Below are 21,110 nucleotides of genomic sequence, written 5' to 3' on the forward strand. Positions count from 1 at the left end.
ACATGGAAATCAACATATATTCAGGTGTTTACGTATTACTGCTATACAATACAAATGACATGAAATAAAGTATTTCGTACATCTTCCTACATCCTGTATATCCATACACAATACACACATAGCAATAATTGTTGTAAATTGGCACTCGACATTGTTAACCAATATATCAGTTATGAAATGCTTATTGACATACTGTTCGTTAAATTTTAAATTTCACGTCACAAAGATAATGCAGTGCTTAATTCACTTAAACCAGACAAATACTTACACAAAATGATGAGGATAATAATAAGAGGTATATATGTAAATATAGACATAGTACATAGATAAGGGCCAAGCTTGTCACGTTACCCTAAAACGTTGGCTTTTAAAGCCCTAAATATAACAGTTGACGGTCCACTCGTCCTCAGTACACATGTAACAGTCGTGTCCTCAATGTAACAGTATATTCTCATTGTCCTTTATAACAGTAGATAATGTGCTCGTCCTCAGTGTAACGGTATATTTTCATTGTCCTTTATAACGGTAGATAATGCGTTCGTCCTCAATGTAACAGTATATTCTCATTGTCCTTATAACAGTAGATAATGTGCTCGTCCTCAATGTAACAGTATATTCTCATTGTCCTTTATAACAGTAAATAATGTGCTCGTCCTCAATGTAACAGTATATTCGCATTGTCCTTTATAACAGTAGATAATGCGTTCGTCCACAATGTAACAGTAAATTCTCATTGTCCTTTATAACAGTAGATAATGTGCTCGTCCTCAATGTATCAGTATATTTTCATTGTCCTTTATAACAGTAGATAATGAGCTCGTCCTCAATGTAACAGTATATTTTCATTGTCCTTTATAACAATAGATAATGCGTTCGTCCTCAATGTAACAGTATATTTTCTTTGTCCTTTATAACAGTAGATAATGCGTTCGTCCACAATGTAACAGTAAATTCTCATTGTCCTTTATAACAGCAGATAATGTGCTCGTCCTCAATGTAACAGTATATTTGCATTGTCCTTTATAACAGTAGATAATGCGTTCGTTCTCAATGTAACAGTATATTGTCATTGTCCTTTATAACAGTAGATAATGCGGTCGTTCTCAATGTAACAGTATATTTTCATTGTCCTTTATAACAATAGATAATGCGTTCGTCCTCAATGTAACAGTATATTTTCTTTGTCCTTTATAACAGTAGATAATGCGTTCGTCAACAATGTAACAGTAAATTCTCATTGTCCTTTATAACAGCAGATAATGTGCTCGTCCTCAATGTAACAGTATATTTGCATTGTCCTTTATAACAGTAGATAATGCGTTCGTTCTCAATGTAACAGTATATTTTCATTGTCCTCTATAACAGTAGATAATGCGTTCGTCCTCAATGTAACAGTATATTTTCATTGTCCTTTATAACAATAGATAATGCGTTCGTCCTCAATGTAACAGTATAGTTTCTTTGTCCTTTATAACAGTAGATAATGCGTTCGTTCTCAATGTAACAGTATATTCTCATTGTCCTTTATAACAGTAGATAATGTGCTCGTCCTCAATATAACAGTATATTCTCATTGTCCTTTATAACAGTAGATAATTCGTTCGTCCTCAATGTAACAGTATATTTTCATTGTCCTTTATAACGGTAGATAATGCGTTCGTCCTCAATGTAATAGTATATTTTCATTGTCCTTTATAACAGTAGATAATATGTTCGTTCTCAATGTAACAGTATATTTTCATTGTCCCTTATAACAGTAGATAATGCGTTCGTCCTCAATGTAATAGTATATTTTCATTGTCCTTTATAACAGTAGATAATGTGCTCGTCCTCAATGTAACAGTAGATTCGCATTGTCCTTTATAACAGTAGATAATGCGTTCGTTCTCAATGTAACGGTATATTTTCATTGTCCTTTATAACAGTAGATAATATGTTCGTTCTCAATGTAACAGTATATTTTCATTGTCCCTTATAACAGTAGATAATGCGTTCGTCCTCAATGTAACAGTATATTTTCTTTGTCCTTTATAACAGTAGATAATGCGTTCGTTCTCAATGTAACAGTACATTTTCATTGTCCTTTATAACAGTAGATAATGCGTTCGTCCTCAATATCAGCCGTAGAGTGTCCAGTGGTCCACAATCCACTAGTAGAACGTTTTAAGAGTACACTTTCCGTTTGTTTGTTGGCAACGTAACATAGACTGTCTACTTCCCCTCAGTATAACAACAGCATATATGTCTTTTTATCCACAAGGTTACAACAGACTGTATATTTAATAAACTCTTTATCGGTAAACAGTTATTCAGTAACTCTGTCGATTACAGAGATTGATAAAGCATGACGCTTTACGTAATGATGATTGCAAATCATGATTGTTATTATTTAATTACGACAAACAAACAAAGCTTTGGGAAAGGCTTTATATGGGGAAAGGCATTATATAAGTTGGAAAACTTGTGCCCAATCCCTATGGTATAACAGATGCAAATAAAAATATGTCTTAATCCAAAACGTTGCTTTTAATTACAAACTATTTAATTCGTAACATACATGTATGGGAATCCTAAGTTAGACACATTTTTTAATATATAAAAGAAAAGAAAATCCTGACAATTATAGACAATACACTAATGCATCATTTTCAAAAAACAACTGATGTTTTCGACCTTTTAAAGTTGTTGTTTTCGCGAATGCTATATATATATATAGTCTGAAGAATCTCCTAGAAGAGATGAAAGTACTAAAAACTCGTTGTTAAGAATTTTTCTTTTTATAATATTTCTTCGTCCGTAAGGATCATTTTTCTGATTTATAATTTATACATATATATTTAGACTGCATACAGTAGTGAGAACAAATGTGACACATTAAGTCCAGTACAACAATCCTCGTGAGTAAGATATGAAGAGTTAGCTCCCCGTATCGACATCAAGGGAAACAACTCTTGTTGTCGCCGGTGTTTTTGATAACCTTAACCACATGTTATCGTAACAGTCCAGTCATTTTACCAAATATATTGCCAAAACATCAACCTAATTGCATAATTTGTTCACCCTTCTCGGTATCAGGAAAATGTCTTCACATAATAATTTTTTATCAACCTTCAAAGTTGGCAAGCTGTTCTGATAGGGAGCTGTCTTTAAGTCAAAACTGAACGAATGACACTTTTCAGTAACTTCCATTTTGAAATAGCAAAGACAAGGACTTAAAAACATTTGAAATTCTCTTCTGTGCATGCGCCACTTCCTAAAAAATCCTTTGTGGTAAGAGGTATTGACAAATGTGTCCAAACATTTATGATGAATGCCTCATTTAATGCAATAATGACTGAGAAATAAAAAAAAAATGGCACAAAAGTCACCAATTCTAACAACAAAAATGTTTTATTTCCTGCATGAGTTTTGGCCGATAATAAATGATATTGGCAGAAGAGTCGTCAAAAAGTTGTCGTTTCTTGCAATGAATAAAAAAGTAAACAGTCTTATAATGTATCTGTACTATTTGGGGATAGAAAGTCACGATTTTATTTGTTTAAACACCAAATGGTGTTTTTTTATTATCATTATTTCTCTTTCATAAGTCGTATGGATAGGGAGTAAGAGATACAGTAATGATAGTTTATTACCGGAAGTAAATCTTCAGTGGGGTGCAGAACAGTTTAAGCTTCTTGGAGTAGAATTTCATGTAGACCTACATAGGATACCCAAATTAAACTTTGATAATCTATTATTAATTCATGGAAAAAAAGATCTGTTACACCTATTGGTAAAATACATGTCATAAAGTCATTAATGGTATCCCAATTTAATCATTTGTTTATTTCTTTACCAAATCCCAGTGACAAATTTCTTCATAAACTCAATTGTATCCTTTATGAATTTCTTTGGAATGGTAAGGTTGATAAAATAAAGAGAGATGTTGTTAAAAATTATAGTGATGGAGGTCTTAAGATGGTACACTTATTGTCATTTATAGAATCTTTAAAATTAAGTTGGATAAGGAGGCTTCTCTAAAAACAAGGCAAATGGCAGGAGATATTAAAATCATATATCAATGGAAGATCTTGTAAGGGAAAAGGGAAAATCGTTTTTAAAATTGCCTTTATGGTATAATAAAAGTTTAACTATAAATCAGAAGTGTGTATTTTATCCTGAATGGTATAGATGTGGAATTACTATTTTTAATAATTTGATAAAAAAAATCCCCACACATACATTTTATACACATGATGAATTTAATAACAAATACAATATAAACACAAACTTTCTGCAGTATTATGGTATCCTGTCAGCTCTTAGAAGATATATTAATCAAAAAAATATTGGGCATAATACCACTGTAGGCTTAGTGTATCCAATGATGCCCCTATAAAATATTTGACATTAGGGACAACAAATGGGAAAAAATATATCAAATTCCATTTCGCACAACTACTAATACAAAATTCCAGTGGCTCCAAGTAAGAATTCTCCATCATATTCTGACAACAAATATATATCTATGCAAAGCTGGCCTCTCTAATAATCCTTTATGTGTTTTTTGCAATCTAGATAGGGAAACAATAATTCATACATTATGGGAGTGTGCCTTTGTACAAATTTTCCTATACAGTTTTGAAACACTACTAGAAGCTTTAATTATCCCATTTTCTTTTAATAAGGAATCCTTCCTTTTCGGAATAGTGTCACAGTCAGGAATAGGCAACAGACTAGATAATGAAATTTTAATTATGATAAAACATAGTATTTATAAAACAAGATGCCTTCAAAACAATTTGTCAGTAAATGCTTTAATTAACAGCATAAAAGACATCATTCTGTACAAAAATTTATAGCATGTTGCAAGGGGGATAATTTTGTAAGAAAACTGAAAGAGAATGGAAAAAATGGAACAACCTCCTGGAATTATAAGCCAAAAATTAAATTGTTTAATATCGTCAAGTCAGTAGATACAATACAACTCCTCCCACAGTTCTCATTTTATATTTTGAAAATACACTGATGCCCATACATGTAGCCAGCACACACTAAGTTTTCACAAGGGCTTTTTTTTGGCAGTTATGCCCCTTTTACCATACCTGTATTGAATCTTGCCTGAACTCCAACTTTTTTTTACCCTTTTTTTGTGAATTTAAGTTGAAGTTTCTGTCTGAACTTAGGGATGTACTCTTCTGAGGTTTCAGTCACGTTCAAGTCTGGTTTGGATCTGGTGTAACGTGTTTTTGTAATATTTAACAAATTGTGATAGGTATAATAGCAAACACATCTGAAACACATGTAAAAAAACTATATGTCTGTTGTGTGTAGAACATTTTTTAAAAGAATTTTTAAAAAATGACCAATTTGGCGGCCATTTTGAAAAAGTGTATTTATGTGAATTTCTTGCGCTTCACAAACGGCCAAAATTCTCCTTTTTTGACACTAGATGGATCACTTAAATTGTCATTGTGTCACCATTTTTAATTGTAGCAGGTTCAATTTTGCTGTACAACTTTATAATGTTCAATATTATTAAAATAATATGCAAAAAAGTGGAAAGTTATATATTATTGATATTTTTTTTTACATATTAGGGTAACTGAAGCACTTTTGATTTTTGACCCCGAAAAAGGTGAAAAATAACACAAATAATAATGGGACAAAAAAAGAAGCACACCGACCCCCCATTTTTGTGGCTGTTTTAGAAAGAGAAACACATTTTCTTTTGATTCATTGAATACTAAAAAAAGTTTAGTACAGGATTTTTTTTATATCAAGCGTTTAATCGGCAAAAAATGGTGAATAATGTGCATTTTTTCATTAAAAAATAAGGGGTAGGGGTAACTAAAATCGCACTTTTGAGTAAAATGAATAAGTTTAAGACATTTTACTTCCATAATTTCAAAGAAAATAATATTTTTATCAAATCTACAAACATTCATACATATCTGATAACACACTTGGAAGAAATTGTATGAATTTGTTCTGCAAATGGTCAAAACCCGAAAATTCACCTAAAATCACATATTGTGTTAAATTGGTATCTTTGACCGATCATAGCACAAAAACGAACACATCGACATATAGTTATTTTTGCATTTTCTACTATGCCATTAACTCCTTTTTCCAAAAATCAATATAAGAAAAAAAGTTTAATACAGGATTTTTTTGACTTCTCAGAGGTGTACATCCTTAATACAGTTTATCTCTATTATGATATAAATATATTTTGTCCTGAGTTATTACCCACTTTTCTCGGCCGCTTTTTTAAGGAAACTTGGTATAATTAACCTAAGGGTAAATTTATATAGCTGTATTTACTTGCAGTTTAAAGCCGAAAGCACCTTACTTATACTAATACAGAAGATTGTCTAATTATCTTATTCAAAACACAAAGTTCTGTCTATTCTTGAGCTGCGGTGAAAAACCAGATTCTCCTTTCTTCCTTTTTCTGTTGACTTTCTTCTTTTTTCTTATCTATTCTCTCTCTCGCTCTCTCTCTGTTCTCATAAAGGCAATATATGTGTACATGTGTACCATTACATGTACTGGCGCCAAATATATCAACTGATGTAAGTAAGAGTATATATGAGTCGTGTGAGGTATGAATATATAATATGAATTGTTTGATTGTAACTATACCATATATTGCAAAAAGATCTTGAATAAAAAGAAAATTACAAAATAAAGTATTTCTCTTTTTAGTATAAAGCGTCATGTTATGGTTTTATGTATGCCAAAACATTTATTTTAGTAGACATAAAAAACATAAACAGTTTCAGGTTCAACATCCTGCACTTTGCTATTGATTCTTTATGACTTTTTTTCTGTTAAAATATAGAAATACAAAAACTAACTTCTGCTGCAATAAGTTTGATGTTAAACCGTAAATTCTCTTGATTAACAATTCAAATGCTGATCGCGACATGACAACAGCGCTGATGACAGTTAAAAAGTGTAAAATTATACGAACATAATTGTAACCTTTATCCCCATTACCCGGTCAATCAGCTGCTTAAGTGGTTAGACAGTATCTCTATATGCCGTAACACATGCAGGACTTGATGTATGAACGACCCAACGAGTAACTAAATCCCCGACAACATTATCGGTTATAAGCGATGTTCTTGAAACTTGAAACACGTAGTATATGTCCTTCAAAATTGGATGTAGAACAACAAAATCCACGTGTAGATAATTGCGGGAAACGAAGGTGTTGTATTGACAAAGTATAGTGAATTATATACCCTTACCTTAAAACAAAATCCGATTTCAAATCAAATCAATTATTAATTGTGCATCTCAATATTACATACATGCAATGATTTGTAGACAATTCCCAAATTTTACATTAGAGGGTCTCGTAACGAGTAAGAAAACGCCTGCTGAACACAGCCAACACGTTGTTTTCATGATTGATTGTTTGAGGAATTAACTTGCGAATAAACATCTGCACCGATATACCAGATCCTAAAAATCTCTTTTTATTACTGTATACAATCCAAGTTAGCATGAAACAGAAACGTCCCCATTTCCCCGCTCTCATCACATCATTATTACTACGGGATCTATATGCTCACTGAATGGGGATCACCTCTCTAAAACGTGTATGTATAGCAAAAATTATCTATTGGGAGTTAGTAAAGGGGGATAACTTCTGTATGCTTACTAAGATTGTATAGTAAACAACAGTTTTAAGATCTACTAAAATGATCCTCGCGAAATGAAAATAGCTTGTCATAATAAGATTATAGGTTGGAGTCTCTTGATGTCTTTTAACAACACCATTTAGCCCAGCTTACCTTTGTTTTTTTTATTAAAAATGCCTGTACATGCAGTAACCAAGTTTTGCATGTTTGCAACTACTTTATGAAATGTCTGTGTGTTTAATATGAAAATATAATGTTATGAGAGAAGCCATACATTTGCATTATTCGTAAAAAATAAATGCCACCCTTAAGGTTGTCGTTTCCATTCATATTTGCAGAATGTTGGCGTTGTTCTTGACATAATACTGGATATAAACAGCTACAATATTTACCCGTGTTTCCTTGACGTTGACATTCTTTATAAGTGGAGAGAAATATACATTACTATATACCATTACACATCCTATATACCATAGCGTCTATACAAATGGTCCAAAATCGAACTCTTTGTTAAAATATGAAAAGATAAGAGCAGCTTGCAATATAAGTTTTGGGATACAAAAAGGTAACGGTAGACACCAAAGCAATACAATGTCATTATCCCCTACCAATATCAAATAGAAGATTTTGAATGCAGATTAAGCTACAGGATTTTATCCATATATGCACGTAAGCTTCATATTCTTGTTAAAATCAAAACGGACTTTGCATTTCCTCGACAGTATGTTGTTTTATGGTACAGCAAATGATTTATTTAGATACATATAGGTCCTCCCTCGATGATCTATATTTGAAACGTCCCTATACATTCTTTCAATCAACAAAAGATGTCTCTAAGGAGCATAAAAACTCGATAAAACACTTGGCCATATTACTATTCGAACTGAGGTATCTAGGAAATACTTACCCCGGAGCTTTAACTTTTAGGAAGAAATGATCATGAACTGAGATAAATGTACCAGATATTTTTGATAAAAAGTCAACTCCTTCATCACAAACTTTTTGTCAAAGCATTTTTAATAGACATATACTATTCACATTTGATTGATATGAAATACCTGTGGATGTCTTCATAAAAATTCATTATATATTTGTGAACATTTGCATATTTTCCGGATAACAAGAACTGCTGTGTTTATTTATATATTATAAGTCCCACATCTCACAAATTCCTTTTGAAATATCCATTGTTATTTTCTCATTCATTTAAAATATTGTCTAAGGAACATGCAAAGCCATAATAACACATGGCTATCAATATTACTTTTCGAACACGCGTATCAAGAATATATGGACCTTCAGACAAGCTGGCATTGAGGGCAGAAAAGTGTGCATCATTTTCGCGATAAAACACCTTTTTCCATAAAAAAGGTGTATCATAAAATACTTTTTTATGACAGGGAGGACGTGTCGTATTGTAAGTAATTATATATTAACAATCGGAAAACCCATAATAACATAAATAGATAAATAAATAAAAATAAATAAATCAACAAAAATATAATTATTACAAATAAGTAAAATATAAATGGTTACATGAACTACTGACTCATATGTGCATTAATAAATAATAAACAAACAAATAAGCGAAACATCCTATTCGGACTGTGACGTCAAGGGAGGGAGTGCCTGTTTCGAAACATTTTCTTCCCCTTGGTAAATATAATCTGATAGAAATACCTAGACCACCACCAGCGAGTCGTTTATTTGTGACGTGTCCATGACTAATACGATATGCACATTGTAAAATATGTACAAGATGGCAATAAAATAAGTTTTATAAGAATATGTACACTTTATTTTGATAAATGATCGACTCGGCTTCGATTGTTTATAACTGGTAATAGGTATGCGAGCGTCTATAAGTCTTACCCTAATAATGTACTGTACATTCAACATGATCCACAAACATTGAAACATATTAGGGGCTATACTGGGTATATTGGTTTCAATGTTTCTAGGTCTTTAGCAGACATTCTTGGATCGCAAGTGGGCAAATCAGAACAGATTCCGCGACAGCATTTTTCAGCAACCTTTCGGCACAGCAACATATGTATGAGCAATTCAGTGTTTCTTGTTTAGGTCAATTTGTTAATGAACCATTTGGAACAAGAAACAATAGCCAATGCCACAATAGAAATCTCTCCATCCTTCGCACCATGGCGTAAGACGCAAGATACTCAAGGGATGTGAAACGATTGTCACAGAAAAATGGGTCTATGGAAACATGTAGATATCAGGAATGGACACTCAATCAAGTACATTATCAGGTTAAAGTAAAGGGGAGAACAAGCAACGGCCAAACAAGGAAGAGGACAAACGAAAGAGGATATTCATTGTAGAATCGCGTTCATGGCTTAGCAACAACCATGAAGTTCTTAAAGACGCTTTGAAATATCCTAGTGAACACGAATGATAAAGCATATAAAGAAAACATCGCAGAACATGAAGTGTAAAATATCGGATGCAATGACAGCGACTCATCAGTAAGCAGAGCGATTGGCAGGTGGCTTGAGGTCCAACGTGATGAAAACCGGAAAGACACGGGAACCCAACAGGGAAAGAAATTCATCGGATCAGAAAGAATGTAGTCGGAGTCCAGTATCAATAAATTGGCAATCACAGATCATGCCACATGGCAAAATTATGTTATGGACACGAAAACACCCTTCAAAGTGTTAAACAAAAAGACCAACCTGTTTAATTATCAGATAAAGGTGGGAATATGGACACGCCACAGTGAGTCAGTTATGAATCAAGACGATGGGGCTCATAGACTCTAGCACGTCCTTGACCAGGTATTAAAAAAGCGTAGCCGAATCAATTTGTCTATTTGACCGTCATTATCAAAGTATATCTTATGCTTATTTTGTAACTGTTAGCCATCTAGTATTATTTTACATAAAGTGTACATATGCATTTTCACTGTTTGTGCTATATGAATCTGTATACAATAGGAATGACCTACTATAAGTAATTCCCATAGAACGTTTAACGTTATCCACACCCAGTTCAAATACCTCTAACGGGTGACTGCGGTAGTATCAATCTGCTTATTCTAATTTCACATTAAATCTCTGAAAGCATTACCAATATGGGTAAATATTCTATTTCAATTGTCCTGTACATGTCTCTAGAATTAATCCCATCTTAAACTGTTTTACATGATTCTAATTTCGTATATCATATTATCATTTTCTAGTGTTACGTAAACAAATTATTTGTATTCACCTCATAATGTTATTATTGTGTTTGTTTGTTAATAGGATGTAGTCCTTGACTACGTGTCCTTATCACTACAGGACAGAACTCTTCCCTGTGTGAGTGGTAGGTCCTTACGTTTCCTTCCTTTCCGGAATGATAACTGTACAGCATAATTAGATCACCGCAAGTCAGTGTCAGGCTATACCGATTGACTAAACCTATCAATGTTACATTCACAGCTGTGTGAATAATTGTCGTTTCCTATTTTCTAGAATCACATTTAGATCTATGTGTATAGTTTCCACTTCCGTTGATAGAATCCCATTGTAATCGTGATATGTGAAAAGTACATACCGCGCGTGAGTATTCTATTTAAAGCAGTATGTTTGCATTAATATCATTTTGATCGTTATTTTTGGAACCAATTTTAAAGCAGTTCTTGTACATGTGAATGCCAAGAAATGCAGGTAAGAGGTATCCTTCATTTTTTGGTCCCATACTCGCGTTAATTTGTGTAATTTCATGATATATCTGGAGAACAATTACAAAGCGTGATTGAGTGATATAGGCAGAACAACTTTGAATGGCTAAATAGTAATATTTTCATCAGAACTTTCCGTAATACAACTTTTAATGGCTAAATAGTAAATATTTACACGGGGACTATCCGTAATACAACTTCGTATGGCTTAATAGTAAATATTAACACTAGAACTGTTAGTAGTACAATTTTGAATGGCTTAATAGCAAATATATAAGCCAGAACTATAGGCACTAAAACTCTGAATGGATAAATCATAAAAATACACATTTAAGCACTATCGGTAGCTTAACTTGGAATGGCAAAATAATTGTAATGTACGCCAGAACTATCTGTAGTTCAACTTTGAATGGCAAAATCATAACTAGATATGTCAGCACTATTGGCAAAACAACCTGGAACGAAAAAATTATACATATATATATACGCCAGGAACATCGAAAGTATAACTTGATTTTACATTGTTTTAAGCATTAGTAACACTGGTGAATCCAAAATGAACGAACTGACCGTGTGGTGGAGTACAATATTTACTTTATTCGGACACCTCTACATACACACAAATTAAATAGGTGATACGTTTCTTCGTATTTCTAGCGATTATTATGTATATATATTTCTAAATAAATCAGTCTACATAAAAATCTAGTTATTAAATTTTCCTGATGTTACGAGATATCTTTCATCCATTTAAAGATATCTGTTTTTGAATTAAGAATAAATAATAATAATAATAATATACAACATTTATATAGCGCCCTATATGATTTTTAAAATTACTCTAAGGCGCTTTACAACATATGGATAATAGTAATGGTTATAATTGTGAAAACAAACAACAAAGGCTTGCAATCACTTTCATACATTTAACAAGCAATGTGCACATAATTGAACAAATAAAAGGGTGGTATTTACATGACGTCTTTGCAAAGATTCTAAAATGCAGACGTGAAGAGGTGAGTTTTTATGTCCCTCTTGAACTTGGCCAGGGTATTTGACTTCCTAATAGCAGTTGGTAAGCTATTCCACAACGTAGCCGAAAACATTTCTTTTTCTTTTATAGATGCATCTATTTTAAGTTACGATATCTGGATAAACTTTGAATATATTTCCTTTACAAGACATCTCTATTTGACATATACTTATTTCGATTTCTAAAACTATTTGTTATCAAGCTGGCTTGCCATTGGCTCACTCATAAGTATATGCCTTAGCACTACAGTTTGTACAATATGAATAATTATAAATATTTACCCCAGAACTATCACTGTACAACTTTTAATGGGTAAACTGTGTTGAAATCCTTAATACATCTTGATCTGGTGCAACAGATATTTATCAAATGTATTGGATATTTATTTCAGCATACATTAAAGCATCGATTGCAAATGTAAGTCACTGAGCTAGTTAAATTACTGTACATAAATATGCGTGATATTCATTCAGAAATAGAATCATTATAAAGATGACAACATTTAGAGAGAAAAAAAGGTATCATATATGCTTAATATTGATAAAGGCTATTCGTGTCATATTGCTATAGTTATACCAGAAAGATATCGGGGGATACTTAAATGTATACCTAATAAGTAGGATAGTATGGCTAAAAGATACAATGAATGGCAATGTTGAACCAATACGCACTGAAATTTGCAATCTGTCATATATATTAACTAACTCAACATGCAACGTTAAAGGTTAATATAAAAAATCAGCTTGAACTAGTAAGTTTAAATCATAAATTTTTGTTTGAGTTTAAAAGATTTAAATATTTATGAAGGCTAAACTTGTCGGGACTCGATAGACGCATAAGGAAATTATCCGAAACCTTCTATAGCATGCACGCAGTATGTCCTTTGTCAGAGAGACAGTAGTGTATGTCCAGTAAATGGGTCAATAATGACTCGGTACACCGTAGAGCATTGAGAATATCGAAACTGTGTCAAAACGTACTCGGTGTATAACCGTGAGGAAGTGTAGAAACACATTTTAGTCACTCGAAAAGAGACAGGATATATATATGTTTGGGTGTCTGATCGGCTGAGTTAACATCTACCCGGCCGATGCCCCTATTCTGTACGGCAGATACAAAATGAAACTAACTCACGGGGTGCGGCGTGTTTCCGTGAACTCGTGCTATTGTTGGAATTTCGGAGAAATCCGAACAATAATCTGATGATCTGAGTTTGAAATCTTTACGAGGTACATGTGGAATTTACATAGTGAAGACTACGCACGTGCTTTGGGGTTTCTGTTGGCATCCCTTTCTTTAATTTAATGAAAATGCCCCCAGAAATCCTAAATGAAGCGTGTATTAAACGTCGAAGAAATTCCTTAATACTTGGAAACCAGAAGGATCCAGTTCTGTGATCTGCTGCGGAACCATATGTGTGCATAGAGCAACAAGGCAGACGAGTAAGTAGTCTTACGTTCAGGCGTTGACATTAAATATGACTAAATACAATTGCTTTGATTATTTTTTTATCAAATATTATTAATGCATTATTTTTCTTAATTGATCCAAATGTCTTTAAATAACATATGTTTGATTAAGCAATACATCTTTTATGCCTATTACAGGGGTTAAATACACATGCTGTTTAACAGTACATAGAACATATATATATATGTGTGTGTGTATATATGTACCAAGCGATCACAAATTTACTTCCGCGTTCCAACATTCTGATTGGTCAATTGAAACAAATATGATTGGCTTAGGTATGAACAGTATGTCCCATATATTCACACACCACCTGATCGGCTGTGCGCTACACTGCCTGTGGAAAAAGCATTACAGACATATTATAATGATGTCATAGTGCATGTACTAAAATGTATTCTATTATTTAACGAATGAACACATAAGCATTACTTGTCCATACACAACAACACTTAAGTCTGATTTTTATCTGGGTTACAGTTAGGCGCCAGTATACTGTGTGTTTGCATTGCTTCCTAACTTTGTTTACTTAAAGAGATATATTTTAAATGATATAAATGTATATTTCTCTAATTTTACATTTCCATACATTGAGATAGAGTTATATTTTATACTTATATTGCTACTTTCTTTCTACGATTGCCTTATATTTGTATATATACGCTTACCCTTCATACTTGCATCATGTGTGCCATGTTGTTTTCTTACATTATAATTTACATCTTTAAGCATTTACCTGCCTCAGTAGCAAAAAAAGCAAGTTCAAGAAAAGGCAACCATGTTTTATGTTCAGTATACCTTTGACTAGTTTGCATCCTTAGTGTCATGAAATGCCAACAGTTCATACCTATGATTACGGTTTTTGTAATACATGTTAGTCGGATAACAAAATTATATCGAATTATCATAGTTCAGTATTTTGTTTAGATTAATGCATGTATTGTATACGCTTGTTAAATGAGTAGAGCAGCCATCTGCCAATAGACAGAAAGTTGTACCCTACTTGATAATTATGCTGTCGTAATACTGATGACATCAACATTCGGGTCAAGACATTCATAGCTGATACGAATGTAACAGAGTAAGAAAACATGGCAATGTCATATGATGGTTAATATTACATCCTTCATCATATGGTTTCTTCTTCCATTACATTATATCTGTATCATTTTTCAACTATGTTTTTCATAGGTTTAACATTAAATATGTATCACAGTGTCTACTGTTATTACATTACATACTTATCACAGTACTTACATTTTATTTTATGTGTGTATACACGTGCTTACTGGCATTACATTACATACTTATCATAGTACTTACATTTTATTTTATGTGTGTATACAAGTGCTTACTGGCATAACATTACATACTTATCATACATGTTGTACTAACATTACGTTATATAATGTATTACAGGGCCTGTTAACATTATAACATTTATTATTACAGCTTCCATTACATATATACATGTATATAAACCGAAAGTGATCTTTTGCATGTAAACATTAACATTAACTTGGGGAAACATAATATGATATGATACTCTTAATTTACACCCTTTCCTCATTCTAATTTTGAAATTATCCAGTACTCCTCCTATTTCAACAGTAGTTTAGACCTATTAAGTTTTCCACTTTTCGGCCCCAAGCATCACCGATGCGTCCAAGAAGGACGAAACAGTTTTATGGTGCAGTGTAATTCACTCTTGACAGAATCTGTGTTTTATAGATTCGCCCCTCTAAAAACCATTAGGCTGAGAGTTATTTCATTTAAAGAATACAGGTAATTTTATGTGATACAGAATATATACCATTTATTTTTATTTTGGATAAACATATTTTGAATAGTTGATTTTCTTCAATAGGTCTAATGGTTGTAGATACAACAGTGTGAGAAACATACCGAAATAAGGTGGAAGATGGAACTTCCGTACACTCATTGTTCAGTATGCAAGCATAAACAGTGTTTATATTTATCTGTATTTATATTCAACGGCGGGAAGGTCCGTACATATTTACATATTTAATGTATCCACTGATCTTTTTAATGGTGTTGCATTTTCATTTTTACTGAACTTCTTACACTATGAGAGCTTTATCATGTATCATCTCATGAATGTTATCTTAATATTAAGCGAAAGACCTTCGATGACAAAAAAACATCAAGCACTGTTTTGTAGTTAAGTTTCATGTTCTGATGCATAGTGATTTAATGAATAGATTAGATATATACATCACACAAAGATGTGATAATGTTAATAACAGGGATGTTCTCCGGGTAAAACAAAAACTTGGACAGTCACCCAAAGGAAGAAAGCATTTCTCACTAAACTAGATAAATTAGGAAATAAGGAAATCAAAATATCATTTACAAAAAGCTTATCTAATTTTACCAAAAAACATCAAATTCTGCTGAATTCAAATTATATGGATATATTACAAGATGTTTTATTTTATGTTTGCAAATCAAAAATGTTTTCAGGCGCGGATTAGGGGGGGGGGGCACACCTGGCCCCGCCCCCCCACCCTTTTTTTTTGGCGGCGGACTGACCTTTTCCGGGCCGGCCCGAAATGGTCTGATCGGCCTGGAATGGGAACATATTAACATTTTAAAATGCATCAAATAATGCACGGAGCATGTATAAAAAAATCTGGGGCTACGCCCCTCACATCCCATACGGCATCCTAGCAAATATTGTGGGTTTCCGTTATCTGATATTTTTACTATATTTTCTTTTCTTTATTAAAACGCTCGTCTACTTTGTATCTTGACCCTAAAGTGTGTTTTATTTTACCACCTCCGCAAAACCCCAAGTTGCAACTTGCAACGCTCGGCGGAAATATACTAGCATATGTTGCATAATTATATTATTGACCGCTCGTTATAGATGATCTGAAAATTAATACTTTTTATTGTAACCTTCCTAACCGCCCCGGCGATATTAATCATATCATTATACAAGAACGATAAAGTTTTTTTCGGCTGACAATATTATGTATAATCGACTAAACATATCCATTCAATTATTTTGGTATTATCTATATTGTTGGAACTGTTTAACTATCTTGTATGTACAACATATTATCTCATTGTGGTACTTATAGCTTACCATCGTGTACGTACAAGAAAGTATCTTCACACAGCATACTATTGTGTACGTAGAATGAGCTGATATGCTGTACTTACAAGTATGATAATTTTAAATTAAATTTAAAGGTGACGCGTACGTGCCTCCTAAGTTGTACCATTTTAACCAGATAGCTTAGCAAATGTACCACTGTTGGTAATATGCACGCCCTTACATGAGTTAATCAGCGTGGACATTTCAGATATATCATTGTCTACACTAGTGAATTAGTCAACAATTATAAAACGCGAGACTATATAGCTAGTGGCCTTGGGTGTCGCACTGATTTGAACTTATCCGTTTGTTTAGCAACTTAGTGATGCCATGAGTAACTCATTAATTAAACAGCAACGATGTTATGGTGTTATTTGTTCTTTTGTACCACAAACTATTACATGAAGTACTGTACTGTAGGTACAATGTCTGAAGACTAGATATTGTGCGTCCCTACTTTTATTTTTTGACGGTGGACCTCTCGTATCCCCCTTGCGGGCGGGACACCAAATTAGGTAATAATGAACAAGCCCCCTGTGGATTCATACATTTGTCATCACCAGATTGCCCCTATAATAATACCATCTGACTTCTAAAACACGCTGTTGATAGAGAATTTGAACCGAAACTTTAATTTTCTTTCCAATACACAAAAAAAGTCTTTGTGCTATACTTAAAATATGTTTTTTTCTTCTTGTTAATTAAACATAAAAACAATCCTCAAAACACAGGAAATCGCTTCTGAGACGTTCTAGAAAACACAATTTTGACCCCCTCCAGTACCCTCCCCGTACTCGCGCTACGCGCTCGGGGTGCTGCCTTAGGCAGCACACCGTTGTCTGTTGAGAAAAAAATATAGGCCCCCCTTTTAGGAAATCCTGGATCCGCCCCTGGTTTTTGCATTCAAACATTGACTAGATTATGCCATTCAGATTTTGGTAATTAAATTAATGTAATATTTTTATTATAGAGTAACTTGCATTGTCAAATATTGCCTTATTCATGATGACAACGTTTTGGTTAACTGTTATTAGGAATTTATATTGTCAATCGTTTACCCCATAAAAACGCATTTTTAAAATATAAGAAGGCATATCGAGGCAAAATAGGCAAACAGGTATGCGTGTATGATTATTACATCTGATACGCGTCTACGTGCAAAATAGCATATTAAGCAAACAGTAGTGTATACATTTCGTTTTGCCTCTAGTCAAGTGGTTAACTTTGGGCTTAAACTTGTCATTGAAAACCATTCATCAAAGCACTAGTTCTGAGAAAAAGTTTATCTTATCATATTGCTAGTCATGTTCAGCATTAGTCTACCAAGCCTTACACACAATACCAAACACAAATGGCACAAATTGTTCTCCTTATATGTTAATAAATGATCGTAACACACACACGCAGGTAATTGCACCTTTGAAATATGGTAATAGAATCAGTATCACAAGAATGAATTGCACTGCACATCACAGCTGTTTTTACTTCTTGGCCTCATCGGTGATGTAAGGGGCTAACTAGTTGGAAATCCACATTGGTTTAAACTACTGTTGAACCAGAGGGGGATGTGCTTTAAAATCCTTAACTGGATGAATTTTAAAATTTATATAATTACTGGTTCATTTCAAATTACTGGTCAATTTCAAATTAATAAACTTCTGATACTTAAACAACTATGGATCCAATATTTGAAAACAACAAGCTTTGTTTAGCTTTTTAGAAGATATATTCGTCTGAAAGAATTCGCTTGTGGTTCGAAAACTGGAAAAGGGACAGGACAACATTTTGAAATGAAATTTGGTAAAACTGTGCATTAATGTAGCAAAGGTAGGGAATATTAAACAGGTAATTATATCATTATCCAATAAGCTATTATTTATTTAATCACCGATCAAATATGCAATGTTTATCATTATAGACAGACTTATATACAACCTGATTGTATACGGTACATTGTCAAATAAAGAACTATCATGTTATCCCGGCATAACACTTATGCATGATATATTTACAATTCAGAAATCGACATGAAATTTCTTTATTCATGCAAATGTTTACAAACTTTCAAACACTGTGTTATTTTCAACAGAAACGTGTACGGAAGGTTTCAGGGGAATCTCATTAATGATGCGGGGGAAAAACGAAAGATTTATGGCGCAGTTGACCTGCTGACGTGATATATTCTCTAATGAAAATATTTGTAACTTAACAGAGTATGTTTACAGATACATAAAGAGGGTATGTGAATACAAAAGGAATAGTTAGATAAATCATTGCATGCCCAGCAGCAGAGAAAGTTGGGGACTGATGGACCATATAACGAGTAAGTATGGCACGATTCAAATATAAACACATTTGTTTACTCTGTCAGTGATTTTACACAGGAGTTAACACTGGAGGCATACGCTAGTAAGGATATTATTTGAACATTTTAAATACCCAGTGCTATACTTACTGTGAGTCCAAACACAGCTGTGTACAATATTTTAACAATCATCTTGATATCAACTACATATATACATAATATTCAGCTTCATGTTGTCATTATTCATTATTGACCAATTTTTTTTTTCTAAGTTTGCAAATTTTTCCTTGTATTAATTTTAATCATAAAACAAATATTTTGCTTGGTTGTTGCCACAATTAATGTAAAAAAATATAAGTGGACGTATATTGTTAGAAATTAATATATATCAAATATCAAAACTAAAGAAAGATTGACATAAATACTACTAAATACTACATATTAGCATACTGGTACATGTTCAGACTAAATCATAGACATATTTCAGAATTACTTAACTACAACAGCCCTGTGAAGATCATATGAACCATTTATGTTTTTTTCCAGTGTTCATAAATAATGACCAAGGTATTTTCTTTTGCAATAGCCACCAAAATTACAATCCTAAGAAACTTAATACAGAGACGTCGGTTAAATAACCGTGCGATGTTTGTATTTGTCCAATAACAAGGACAGTGTAAGGCCATCAGTTAGTGTCTGTGTGTACACCGTCTAAAGTTTTTTACAAGGGGTCCGGGTTTGTTGTTGTGATTGAGCCGTAACCACAACACGTTTGATTAAACCTCCCTGTAGACGTCCTTGGTCCTCCAGTAATTAGGATATCACATGCAATGATCGCATATAGAACAACATAGTTGTCTATTACGATTTGTAGATTACCCAGCAAGTCTGGACATTGTTCTTTACCATTTTCAGAGTGAAAATAGTTCTTTCCTGAAAAATACGAATTCACAGTGAATTCCGTTCGGATCACGTTTTTTCCATTTTACATATTATTCAGTGATTTAACGGTGAAGTATAGAGCAGTTCGTTTCATCCAAAGAAAATATAATGTTCTTTATACATTTATACACAAATAAAATACGTATACCATTATTCAAACGGATAGTCATAAACCAATATTGCTATTGAGATCACCTTATAGTATTTTCTATCTTCCAAAATAAACAGAAACAAACAGTTTTATAACAACATGTAAATTGTTCAGAAATATAAAATATTATAACAGCATGTTAATGGCTCAGAAATAAACATTTTGTTTTACTGCATGTTAATAGTTCCGAAAAAAACAGTTATATAACAGTTCAGATATAAGCAGTTTTATGACAACATTTTAATAGGTAAGGAATAAACAATTTTTTGACAACACGTAAATGGTTTACGATATACAATATTATAACAGCATGTTAATGGCACAGAAATAAACAGTTTTATAACAACATGTTAATGGTTCAAAAATATACAATATTATAACAGCATGTAAATGGTTCAGAAAAAAACAGTTTTATAAGAACATGTAAATGGATCAGAAATATACAATATTATAACAGCATGTAAATGGTTCAGAAATAAACAGTTTTATAACAGCATGTAAATGGATCAGAAATATACAATATTATAACAACATGTAAATGGTTCAGAAATATACAGTATTATAACAGCATGTTAATGGCACAGAAAAAACCCAGCTTTATAACAACATGTTAATGGCACAGAAATAAACAGTTTTATAACAACATGTAAATGGCACAGAAATAAACAGTTTTATAACAACATGTAAATGGATCAGAAATATACAATATTATAACAGCATGTTAATGGCACAGAAATAAACAGTTTTATAACAACATGTAAATGGT

The sequence above is a fragment of the Mizuhopecten yessoensis genome, unplaced genomic scaffold (genome assembly GCF_002113885.1).
Source record: "Mizuhopecten yessoensis strain PY_sf001 unplaced genomic scaffold, ASM211388v2 scaffold11019, whole genome shotgun sequence".
Taxonomy (NCBI): domain Eukaryota; kingdom Metazoa; phylum Mollusca; class Bivalvia; order Pectinida; family Pectinidae; genus Mizuhopecten; species Mizuhopecten yessoensis.